The sequence below is a fragment of the Schistocerca serialis genome, chromosome 10 (assembly GCF_023864345.2).
Source record: "Schistocerca serialis cubense isolate TAMUIC-IGC-003099 chromosome 10, iqSchSeri2.2, whole genome shotgun sequence".
NCBI lineage: Eukaryota > Metazoa > Arthropoda > Insecta > Orthoptera > Acrididae > Schistocerca > Schistocerca serialis.
In genome coordinates this window covers 173,273,969-173,287,112 of record NC_064647.1, presented here as the reverse complement: position 1 = coordinate 173,287,112, position 13,144 = coordinate 173,273,969, and positions in this window count along the sequence as shown.

Genomic DNA, 13,144 nt, shown 5'->3' with positions numbered 1-13,144 from the left:
ATATGCTTCTGTCCTGCGTATGGTCATTTGAAAAGCGGATCACTAACAAGGGAACCTCCCCATCGCACCCCCCTCAGATTAAGTTATAAGTTGGCACAGTGGATAGGCCTTGAAAAACTGAACACAGATCAATTGAGAAAACAAGAAGAAGTTGTGTGGAACTATGAAAAAATAAGCAAAATATACAAGCTAAGTAGTTCATGGGAAGATAGGCAACATCTAGGACAGTGGGACCGCAGGAGCGCCGTGGTCTGGTGGTAAAGTGAGGAGCTGCGGAACGAAAGGTCCTTGGTTCAAATCTTCCATCGAGTGAAAAATTTAATTTTTTATTTTCAGTTTATGTGACAAACTCTTATGTTTTCATCACTTTTTTGGGAGTGATTATCACATCCACAAGAAAATCTAAATCGGGCAAGGTAGAAGAATCTTTTTACCCATTCGCCAAGTGTACAAGTTACGTGGGTCGACAACATATTCCTGTCATTTGACGCACATGCCGTCACCAGTGTCGTATAGAATATATCAGATGTGTTTTCCTGTGGAGGAATCGGTTGATCTATGACCTTGCGATCAAATGTTTTCTGTTCCCATTGGAGACGCACGTCCTTTCGTCTACTAATCGCACGGTTTTGCGATGCGGTCGCAAAACACAGACACTAAACTTATTACAGTGAACAGAGACGACAATGAACGAACGGACAGATAATAACTATGCAAAAATAAAGAAAGTAAAATTTTCACCCGGGGGAAGACTTCAACCAAGAATCTCTACTTCTGCAGCTGCTCACGCTACCACGGGACCACAGCTCTCCTGAGCTCACGTTCTCCTTGATGTTGCCTATGTCGCCCATGGACTATTCAGTTTGTATATTTTGCTTATTTTTTCGCAGTTCCACACAACGTCTTCCTGTTTTCTCAATTGATCTGTGTTCAGTCTATCAAGGCCTATCCACTGTGCCAAGTTATAACTAAATCTGAGGGGGGTGCGATGGGGAGGTTCCCTTGTAAGTACACTGAAGGTGGAGGTGCTACGTGTGAACGCTTACTCTAAATCGATAAGTAAAGTAGCGTTCGCCTCGAGCCACGGCCACAATGCCGCGTCGAGTACTCCATTGATCGATATATCGAAGGAATACAAAGTATGTGGTTTCCAATTAGAAGTTATGAAATACTGGCCTGTGCTACCCTCGCAGCATGGAGGTGGGGTCCCACGTGCCACTGCATATTCGAAGGCCATTGAGTATCGTGTCGTAGTTTACGTTTGTGTACTGATTTCTACTCCGCTGATGACAGCGCCGTCTGTGGCGAAATGAAGAAAATGATTCCGACAAAGCAGTAGAATCGTAATCTTGTAAGTGGGCTGCTTCTGTGTTCGCAGCGCTGTCTAGCGCTTTGCATTGGATCTCTGACTGCGCTTTCTTTGTAAGAGACTCTGTGGCTGGTTAATCGCCAGTAGTGTTGGGCAGTTGTAAGTTAGTCGACAGCAGTGATGGAAGTACTGTTGGGCAGTTGGAGGTCAACAGCCAGCACGTTATCATGATTTCATACTGGATACTCTACCTGTGCTGCTAGAACATGTGCCTTTACAAGTACGACTCAACATGTGGTTTATGCACGATGGAGCTTCTGCACATTTCTGTCGAAGTGTTCGTACGCTTCTCAACGACAGATTCGGTGACCGATGGATTGGTAGAGGCGGACCAATTCCATGGCCACGCTCTCCTGACCTCAACCCTCTTGACTTTCATTTATGGGGGCATTTGAAAGCTCTTGTCTACGCAACCCCGGTACCAAATGTAGAGACTCTTCGTGCTCGCATTGTGAACGGCTGTGATACAATACGCCATTCTCCAGGGCTGCATCAGCGCATCAGGGATTCCATGCGGCGGAGGGTGGATGCATGTATCCTCGCTAACGGAGGACATTTTGAACATTTCCTGTAACAAATTGTTTGAAGTCACGCTGGTACGTTCTGTTGCTGTGTGTTTCCATTCCATGATTAATGTGATTTGAAGAGAAGTAATAAAATGAGCTCTAACATGGAAAGTAAGCGTTTCCGGACACATGTCCACATAACGTATTTTCTTTCTTTGTGTGTGAGGAATGTTTCCTGAAAGTTGGCCGTACCTTTTTGTAACACCCTGTAGATGTTTCAATCTGGAATAAAAAAACGGGAGTTACCACTGAAGATTTCAAAGTTACCCCCCACCACCCACGTACGGGAAGGGGTGGGGAGTCGAGTGCGGTATCGTTGGACGTCTCCCATCGAGACAAACAAATTGGAATCATATTTTTTTTATTCGATGTGTAGTTTTCGAGAGATTTCAGTATCTTCAGTCGTATATAAATCGGCTTATTAGAATACTACTAAAGAATCTAAATATGCATTACTAGGTCAGGAAACGGAGACAGAAAGTGGAAAGGAGGAGATGGGCACAAAGAGACACAAAGAGGAGGGCGCGAGGAAGTGGAGATTGAGGGACGAGGAGGAGAAGATGAACAGAAAGGGAGAAGAAGTGGTGAACAGATTCAGGGGGAGAGAGTAGATGAACAGAGACGAGGAGGAGGTGATGAACAGAGAGAGGCGACAGGAGGAGTAGATGGATGAAAAGATGGAGGAGATGGACACAGACAGAGGGCGAGGGACGGGGAGAGAAGGAGTTCAGGATGTGTATCCAATTCCCATACATATTACAAACGTGTGCTTTCTTTCTTTGCTTAACACTGAAGAAGACTGAGCCATGGAGGTTTAAACCTCCATCATCGGGTGGATTTACATTAGTTACTATGACATTTGTGTGTGTGTTGTGTTACGATTATTGGAGGAACTTGTGACACTGCCTAGTGGAGAAACAAGACACTATTTCAGAACATGGCTTTGGGTTTCTTCTGACAAAAATTAAGCTGATATCTAACGGTAAACATAAGATAAGTAAAATAAAGTACCTCCAGTGGTCACAGGTTCCTTTCGCTGTCGTAACACATCACATGCATACTGTCACGTTTGTAAACAAATATGGCGTCTGAAATCTGCTGGGTGCAAGGTTCGTATAGCAGAAGAGAAGACATAATAGCAAAGTGCTAAGAACATACATCGTAACAACATTATTACACAATAATTATTTAAAGGATTTGGAGGTGTTTGTTTTGTGGTGTCGAAAACATATTTGTGTACTTCTGGTGGCATATGAATCAGATTTTGACAAGTTAAAACAGCTTAAACTTCATAGTCGTTTATACAATCAGGTGAAATGTTAAAATGGCTTAAACTTCATACTTGTTGATAACAATCAGGTGAAATGTTACAGACTTTGAGTACAATAATCATATTGGCTACAGCAGTAAAATTATACATAAAAGACAATATTTGATTGGGATTAATAGACAGATGTGGTAGGCTGGAGGCAGAAGGAGAGGAAGAGGGAGAGGAAGTGAGAGAGAGAGAGAGAGAGAGAGAGAGAGAGAGAGAGAGAGTGAGGGGGGTGGGGGGTGGAAAGAGTGATTGTATGAGAGCAAATATTGTCTTTTATGTATATTTTTACTGCTGTAGCAAATATGATTATTGTACTCAAAGTCTGTAACATTTTACCCGATTGTCATTAACTAGTATGAAGTTTAAGCCATTTTAATAGTTCACCCGATTGTATAAACGACTATGAAGTTTAAGCTGTTTTAACTTGTCAAAATCTGATTTATGTTCCACCTGAAGTACACACACATGTATTCGACACCTCAAAACAAACACCTCCAAATCCTTTAAATAATTATTGTGTAATAATGTTGTTACGATGTATGTTCTTTGTACTTTGCGATTATGACTTCTCTTGTGCTATACGAACCTTGAACCCAGCAGATTTCAGACGCCATATTTGTTTACAAATATGACAGTATACATGTGATGTGTTACGACAGCGAAAGGAACCTGTGACCACTGGAGGTAGTTTATTTTACTTATCTTATGTTTACCGTTAGATATCAGCTTAATTTTTGTCAGAAGAAACCCAAAACCATGTTCTGAAGTAATGTCTTGCTTCTCCACTAGACAGTGTCACAAGTTCCTCCAAAAATCGTAACACAACACACACACAAATGTCATAGTAACTAATGTAAATCCATCCGATGATGGAGGTTTGAACCTTTGAAACGCGTCGTGGAAATAAATAAAACGTTGACTGGTAACAGTGAACTTGTTGTTTCATTTAATGTCAATAACAGTCACGGTAAAGCCTAACATAAAATGTTCGCTTTTAAGCAGATGATTGCAGTAAGGACTGATTCAACATTTAGAGAAGTCAAAAAAGTCTTTGGCGATACTAAAAGGAAGGGTTATAACATTAGGAGTGCAATGGAAATTGCACTACGAAACGCGGACGATAGAGTGGATGGGTGAAAAGACTACATTGAAGGCCTCCATGAAGGAGAGGACATGTCTCATGACGTCGTAGAAGAAGGAATTTCAGACGATATGAAAGAGTTAGGGATCAGAATTTAAAAGAGTTGTCGAAGACTTGAGATCAAATAAGACCAAGGGACAGATAACATTCATCGGAATTCCTACAATCGTTAGGTGAAGTGGCAACGAAACGACTATTTAAGTTGTATGTAAATTGATGGGGGGGGGGGAGGGGGGGAGGGGCGGGGACGCTGTCAGTTAGCCTACCTGGGCATTCGATCGACCTTCTGCAGTGCGAATGCACAAATACACGAAACCTCCTGTAGGAATCTCTCAGTAGCGAACGGTAGTGTAATGGCCCGGGACTGCGCATAGCTGGCCGGTGTGAATGTTGATCGGCCATGATGAGGCGTGCTGGAGATCCTGGGTTCAAATCCCAGTCTGGTACACATTCTAGCTCGTCGCAGCCGATTCCGCTACATGTCCGCCTGCAGCTGCCAGTAGTGATCCCCTTTCAATTACATGTAATGTTTCACTGGTGCGGATTGTACATGGTGTTTGTTCAGAATGTTCAAATGTGAGTGAAATGTTATGGGACTTAGCTGCTAAGGTCATCAGTCCCTAAGCTTACACACTACTTACCCTAAATTATCCTAAGGACAAACACACACACGAGGCAGGACTCGAACCTCCGCCGGGACCCATAGTGTTTGTTCTTTCGGACATATACGAAAGAACCGACACCACACGTTCATATAATCCCACTTACGTTGGTTGGTAGAATCTATGAGAGTGGCCAGGTACCATCAGACTTTCGGAAAATATCATCCACGCAGTTCCGAAGATAGCAACGACTGATAGGTGCGAAAACTATCACCCAATTAGAATCCGAGGTGGTGACAAGAGTAATAAACAGAACATGGAAAAGAGTATTGAGAACCTGTTAGATGACGATCAGTTTGGTTTTAGGAAAGGTAAAAGCACGACAGAGGCAGCTCTGACGCTGCAGTTGAAGTTGCAAGCAAGATTCAAGAGAAATCTAGGCATGCTCTTAGGATATTCCGACCTAGAAAAAGTGTTTGCCAATGTATAATGGTGTAAAATGTTCGAAATTCTGAGAAAAATAGGAGTAAGCTACGTGAAAAGGTGGGTAATACACAACATGTGCAGGAACCAAGAAGAAAAATAAAACTGGGTTATAAAGATCAAATTGCTCGGATGAAAATGGCTGTAAGACAGGCATGCAGACTTTGTCCCTACTGTGCAATTTAAAGCGTGCTTCAGATAGAGTGTACGTCTCCATAGCGTACAAAGTAATCTCTCTCGGAAACATCCATTGGGACAGGTTCACATAAACGTTACGCTTTCTGTGGTGTTAGGAACACAGTCTATTATTTTCCAGGGAGTTACAGCACTGGGATACAACTTTTAAATAGAACACTGTTTTTTTTTAATCACGTAGGTGATGTATTCAAACCAACTGTGGACAAATCAATTTAAATCACATTTGTACCACTTTTAGTTTGCAACTATAAGCCTTCAAAATGTTAGAGGAGGATGTAACGTGCTGTACATAACACTTGGCTGTGTGCAAATGGATGTTGTTGTTGGTGTTGTTGTGGCCTTCAGTCCTGAGACTGGTTTGATGCAGCTCTCCATGCTACTCTATCCTGTGCAAGCTTCTTCATCTCCCAGTACCTACATCCTTCTGAATCTGCTTAGTGTATTCATCTCTTGGTCTCCCTCTACGATTTTTACCCTCCACGCTGCCCTCCAATACTAAATTGGTGATCCCTCGATTTCTCAGAACATGACCTGCCAACCGATCCCTTCTTCTAGTCAAGTTGTACCACAAGCTCCTCTTCTCCCCAATTCTATTCAATACTTCCTCATTAGCTATGTGATCTACCCATCTAATCTTCAGCATTCTTCTGTAGAACCACATTTCGAAAGCTTCTATTCTCTTCTTGTCTAAACTATTTATCGTCCACGTTTCACTTCCATACATGGCTACACTCAATACAAATACTTTCAGAAACGACATCCTGACATACTCGATATTAACAAATTTTTCTTCTTCAGAAACGCTTTCCTTGCCATTGCCAGTCTACATTTTATATCCTCTCTACCTCGACCATCATCAGTTATTTTGCTCCCCAAATAGCAAACTCCTTTACTACTTTAAGTGTCTCATTTCCTAATCTAATTCCCTCAGCATCACCCGACTTAATTCGACTTCATTCCATTATCCTCGTTTTGCTTTTGTTGATGTTCATCTTATATGTTACGACGCCTGTCGTAAGTTGCATGCAATATTTTCCACCACAGCCTTATTTTACACTCCCTGTACTAGCATGGAGAGCTGCATCAAACGAATTCTCGGATCGATGTTCACAATAACAACAACACTAATTAAAAAAACGGGTGTCCTCTCTTACCATACCGAGAGATCTGGCTCGGCTATGGGATACTGAGCTCGAATTAGTGGTGGTGGTGGGGGCGACGGGGGGGGGGGGGGTAATGGGTAATAGAAAGTGTCCCAATCTCCGACCGATCTTTCAAGACACTGTCCATTCCGTTCAACTGCTCTTCCAAGTCCTTTGCTGTCTCTGACAGAATTACAATGTCACATTTAATCATACAGTAAAGCTGCATGCCCTCGGGAAAAATTACGGCTGTAGTTCCCCTTGCTTTCAGCCGTTCGCAGTACCAGAACAGCAAGGCCATTTTGGATAATGTTAGAAGGCCAGATCAGTCAATCATCCAAACTGTTGCCCCTGCAACTACTGAAAATGCTGCTGCCCCTCTTCAGGAACCACACGTTTGTCTGGCCTCTCAACAGATACCCCTCCGCTGTGGTTGCACCTACGGTACGGCTATTTGTATCGTTGAGGCACGCAAGCCTCCCCACTAACGGCAAGGTCCATGGTTCATGGGGGGGGGGATTGGATGTTGTGGTGGTGGAATGTTGATTTGAGTGGGCTGTTCAAATATGTGTCCATGTTCCTGAAGGCACAACGGAGCGAGCGTTTGAAACGACCTGTGGTTGGGATGTAGCGTCGCCGATGTTATGGGGCGAATAGCTTCCTCGATGTGCTGTCTAAACTTATCTGGGGTTGGAGGTTCAGTGACATAAACACAATTGTTGGGAGATCCCCACAGGAAGAAATCTACTGGTGTTAACTCGGGTGACCGTGCAGGCCATTCCTCAGGATCATGACGCCCTTACCATTATCCAGCGTATCTCTTGTTCAGTTGTTGCACAACATTACGTGCAGAATGTGTTGGGTGTCCATCGTGCTGCATCCACGGCCTCTAACGTCTAGACGGACATTTTCAGGGAAAGCACTTAGACTGTCGACAGTAAAAGCTTGATACATCTCACCCGGCAGTGTACCTGCGAAGTAGTGTGAACTGATATTTCAACATAAACTGAAGTGTAGTAGAATTTTCTGAAGCGTTCGTCTAGAGACTTCTATAGAATTTGAGACAAGAAGAGAAGGTTCTGAAATGTGGTGCTACAGAATATTGCTGAGAATTAGATCGCTAGATCGAGTAACTAATTAGGTGGTGCTGAAGCGAATAGTGAAGAAAACGAAAATTGTGGCATAGAATGACTAAAGGAAGGGATCTGAAGATAGAGCGCTTCCAGTTGCATCAAGGAATAGTCATCGTATAATGGAGGGACGCGCGAGGCGAAAAATCGTATAGGAGAGCAAGACTTGACCACAACAAGCAATTTGAGGAGGACGTAAGGGATGAAGAGTCTTATGCAGGATACACAGGGATGGTGTGCACCTTAAGACAGGCAACCCAACTTACGCCATCCCCCTTGATGCAGATGGTGTCGATTGGGATGCCTGCCGTAAGGTGCATGAAATATTTTCCACCACAGCCTTATTTTGCACTCCCTGTACTAGCATGGAGAGCTGCATCAAACGAATTCTCGGATCGATGTTCACAATAACAACAACACTAATTTAAAAAAAACGGGTTTCCTCTCTTACCATACCGAGAGAGCTGGCTCGGCGGTGGGATACTGAGCTCGAATTAGTGCGTGTGTGTGTGTGGGGGGGGGGGGGGGGGGGGGGGGGGAGAATAGCAAGTGTCCCAATCTCTGTCCGACCATAAAGCATTTCGTCAAACCAAGTGGCTTGGTTCCAGTGACTGGAATCAACCGATTTGCTTTCACATCCTTCCATACTCCACCCTTAAGTTTATTTTTTAATCAACATCTACATCTCAATGATTACTCTGCAATTCACACTTCAGTGCCTGGCAGAGAGTTCTTCCAACCACTTTCATACTAGAATAAATGATGATTAACTGAAACCCTCAGTTGCCGACAGGTGTCGTTGATATACCTCGATGTGGATAGCTGAAAATGTGTGCCCCGACCGGGTCTCGAACTCGGGATCTCCTGCTTATATGGCAGACGCTCTATCCATCTGAGCCACCGAGGACACAGACGAGTAGCGCGACTGCAGGGACTTTTCCCTTGCACGCTTCCCGTGATACTCACATTCCCAACTGTCCACAATTCTACATATGTAATTTACCTTATAGACATTTGCCCATCCACTCACTACTCGCGCACACTTTGGTGATTCCCGTAAGAGTTTGGGCAACCTGTGCACATTCGCAAAGACAAAGGTCAATGGCTGGGTAGCCTTGAACTATATATGTGAAAACATTTTCAGCTATCCACATCGAGGTATATCAACAACACCTGTCGGCAGCTGAGGGTTTCAGTTAATCATCATTTATTCCAGAAAAAAGATGACGGTCATCAACAGTATCTCATCTTTGGAGAACAGTTACTGTCTTCACACACACCTTCATACACTTTCTCTACCGTTTGACACTCGAACAGGGCGTGCGAAACTGAAGACTTCAGTACTTCTGTACGAGCTCTGATTTCTCTTAATTTATTACGATGATCATTTCTCCCTATGTAGGCTGGCGACAATAATATATTGTCACATTCAAAGGAGAAAGTTGATGATTCAAATTTCATGAAGAGATCTCGCCGCAAAGATAAATGCCTTTGTTTTAATGATTGCATCCCAACTCGCTTATCATGTCGGCGACACTCACTCCCCTATTTCGCCACATAACAAAACGAGCTACTCCTCCTTGAACTTTTTCGACGTCCTCCGTCAATCCTATCTGGCAAGGAAGCCTCACAGCACAGCAGTACTCTAGTAGAGCAGGAACAAGCGTAGAATAGGCGGTCTCTTCAGTAGACGTGGTGCATCTTCTAGGTGTTCTGCTAATAAAACGTAGTCTATGGTCTACCTTCCCCACAACGTTATCTATGCGATAGTTGCAATTAAGCTCTCCCTAACTGCAATTCCTAGGTATTTAGTCGAATTTACAGCCTTAAAATTGGTGTGATTTATCATTTAATGGAAATTTAAAGGATTTCTTATAAATTCATGTGGATGAACTCGCAATTTTCTTAATGAGAGACAATTTGCTCGTTTTCGCACCTTTCAGATACAGTCTCTAAATCATTTTGCAATTGGTTTTGATTTGCTGATGATTTTACTAGGGGGTAAATGACAGCACCATCTGCAAGCAATCTAAGAGGATTGTTTCGATTGCCTCCTAAATCGTTTATGTAGATTAGGAATAATAGAGGGCCTATAACACTTCATTGGTGAATGACAGATATCATTGCCTGACTCATTGACTTTTCGTCAGTTACTACGAACTGTGACAGGAAATGACGAGTTGAGTCGTAAAACTGAGACGATATTTCGTAGCCGGACAATTGTAGTTGCTTGTGAGAAACGGTGTCAAAGGCTTTTGGAAATCTAAAAAATGGAAAAAATTCGACATCTTCTGTCGATAGTACTAATCACTTTGTGCGAATAAAGATCTACTTGTGTTTCACAAGAAAGATATTTTCTGAATCCGTGTTGGCTGTCAGTAAATCGCTTTCGTCTAGGTAACTTGTAGTGTTAGAACACAGTGTATGTTCCAAAACCTTCACATTATGTTTTTTCCCCCTTCTTTCTTCCTTTCATCGAAAAACTTATCTCCAAGCTACAGCACAATACTAACACCTCTTCCTGAGCTCAGAATATCACTCATTATACAGGGATGCTGACTCAGTTTTTCAGGATAGCAAATGGGAACTAGGGGTACAGAAAATGACCCATAAAACACGAGTGTGTGTGTGTGTGTGTGTGTGTTAGTGTGTGTAGTGAATGAAGTGTTCTGAAACAATGTGTGTATAGCGTGTGCATTGACTAATAGTGAGATGTGAGTAAGCAGCGTGGCATTACATTATTTAATAAGTTACTTGTAAAAAGAGTATTTATACAAGGAATAAATATGATGATTGTCTTTAACTGGAAGTATGTAAATGCATGTGTATATGAATAGGCATATTTTAAATTGGTCTAAACTTGTAAATTGTTTGACATGTCCTATATCCTTGTAAAAAGAAATCTATGGATGAATAAAGCTACTATTACTACTACAGCTACTACAGGCGGCCGCTGTGGCCGAACGGTTCTAGGCGCTTCATTCTGGAACCGCGCTGCTGCTGCGATCGCAGGTTCGAATCCTGCCTCCGGCATAGATGTGTGTGTTGTCCTTAGGTTATTTAGGTTTAAGTAGTTCTAAGTCTAGGGGACTGATGACCTCCGATGTTAGGCCCCATAGTGTTCAGAGCCATTTGAACCACTTTTGAACAATATGTCAACTCAAATAGCAAAACTGAATTACAAATAAAAGTCTACAATTTGTTAGCAATCCCACAGCAACAGGAGTACCAACATATAAAACAAAAACTCTACGAACTTATGCACCGAGCTAATATAAAACTATCGAAACTTGAAAGTCGTCTGTCAACTAGTCATCCTGAATGTGGTGTCACCGCCAGACACCACACTTGCTAGGTGGTAGCCTTTAAATCGGCCGCGGTCCGATAGTATACGTCGGACCCGCGTGTCGCCACTATCAGTGATTACAGACGGAGCGCCGCCACACGGCAGGTCTAGAGAGACTTCCTAGCACTCGCCCCAGTTGTACAACCGACTTTGCTAGCGATGGTTCACTGACAAAATACGCTCTCATTTGCCGAGACGACAGTTAGCATAGCCTTCAGCTACGTCATTTACTACGACCTGGCAAGGCGCCAGTACCAGTTACTATTGATACTGTAATCATGTACCGTCAAGAGCTACGCTCATCATTAATGGATTAAAGTTAAGTATTCCACCAGCTACGTCCGTTTTTCTAAATTCCTTGTCCTGTTCCAGACTTCACGCCAGCCTGCGTGAGCTAAAACGCGTGCCTTTCGGCTTCCTCTAGTACCCGGTGTTGGCTCTCCTGCCAACCCACAACAATGAATATGTAGGAAAGTCCCTCGACTGCTTTAAAATCAAAACAAGAAACTTTTCATTGTGGAAGCTATTGAAAGCGTCTCGCAGTGAAGTATTCGTTTATTTTAGAGACCCAGTAAAACTTCGGCAATCTTGATGATTTTATGTTCTTTTAAATTCGGCACGCTTTCTTGTTGCTTCTGCAAGTGTTCTGACCTGTTTTGTGTACCATGGGGAACCAGCGCAATATTTTTTTAATTTATCTGCCACGTTAGCCGAGTGCGCTAACGCACTGCTTCTTGGACTCGGGTAGGCGTACCAGCCCCAGATCGAATCCGCCCGACGTCGGTCGGTGTGCCAGCCAGCCTGGATGTGGTTTTTAGGCGATTTTCCACATCCCCCAAGGTGAATACCAGGCTGCTCCCCACGTTCCGCCTCAGTTACACGATTCGCAGACATCTGAACACGTTCACAGTATTCCAGGTGAGGTGTCAGTTCAGAGGGGTGTTCTGTACACAATTTCGACACACAGCTCAATAGGCTGTGGAGTGGAAGGGGTAGGCTAGCAATAGAACAGTGCATCACCATTGACTAGACACTCATTTATTGAACACGTAAGTCAGGTATTACCCAAAAGGAACAATCAGTACAAATTACAAAATAATATTCTTTTCCTTTAAGTCACTCAAACATTTAAACAGGCAAATAGCAATCACTTAACTGAAAGCCTTTTAAAAAAAGCAAGACTAGAAAATTTGAATGATGAGTTAAAATCATATTTAAATACGCTCTGACAGAGCACATAATTTAAAACGAAATACTTCCTTTAAGGAACCAGCGATTAAAATTAATTACATAATCCTCAACAAATAATGAATAGGAAACCCCATGAATAGGAAAATAGGAATGCGGGTAAGCTACTACAAACAGCATAGTGAACGCATTATTGTGGCCAAGATAGATACGAAGCCCACACCTACTACAGTAGTACAAGTTTATATGCCAACTAGCTCTGCAGATGACGAAGAAATTGAAGAAATGTATGATGAAATAAAAGAAATTATTCAGATTGTGAAGGGAGACGAAAATTTAATAGTCATGGGTGACTGGAATTCGAGTGTAGGAAAAGGGAGAGAAGGAAACATAGTAGGTGAATATGGATTGGGGGACAGAAATGAAAGAGGAAGCCGCCTGGTAGAATTTTGCACAGAGCACAACATAATCATAACTAACACTTGGTTTAAGAATCATGAAAGAAGGTTGTATACATGGAAGAACCCTGGAGATACTAAAAGGTATCAGATAGATTATATAATGGTAAGACAGAGATTTAGGAACCAGGTCTTAAATTGTAAGACATTTCCAGGGGCAGATGTGGACTCTGACCACAATCTATTGGTTATGACCTGTAGAT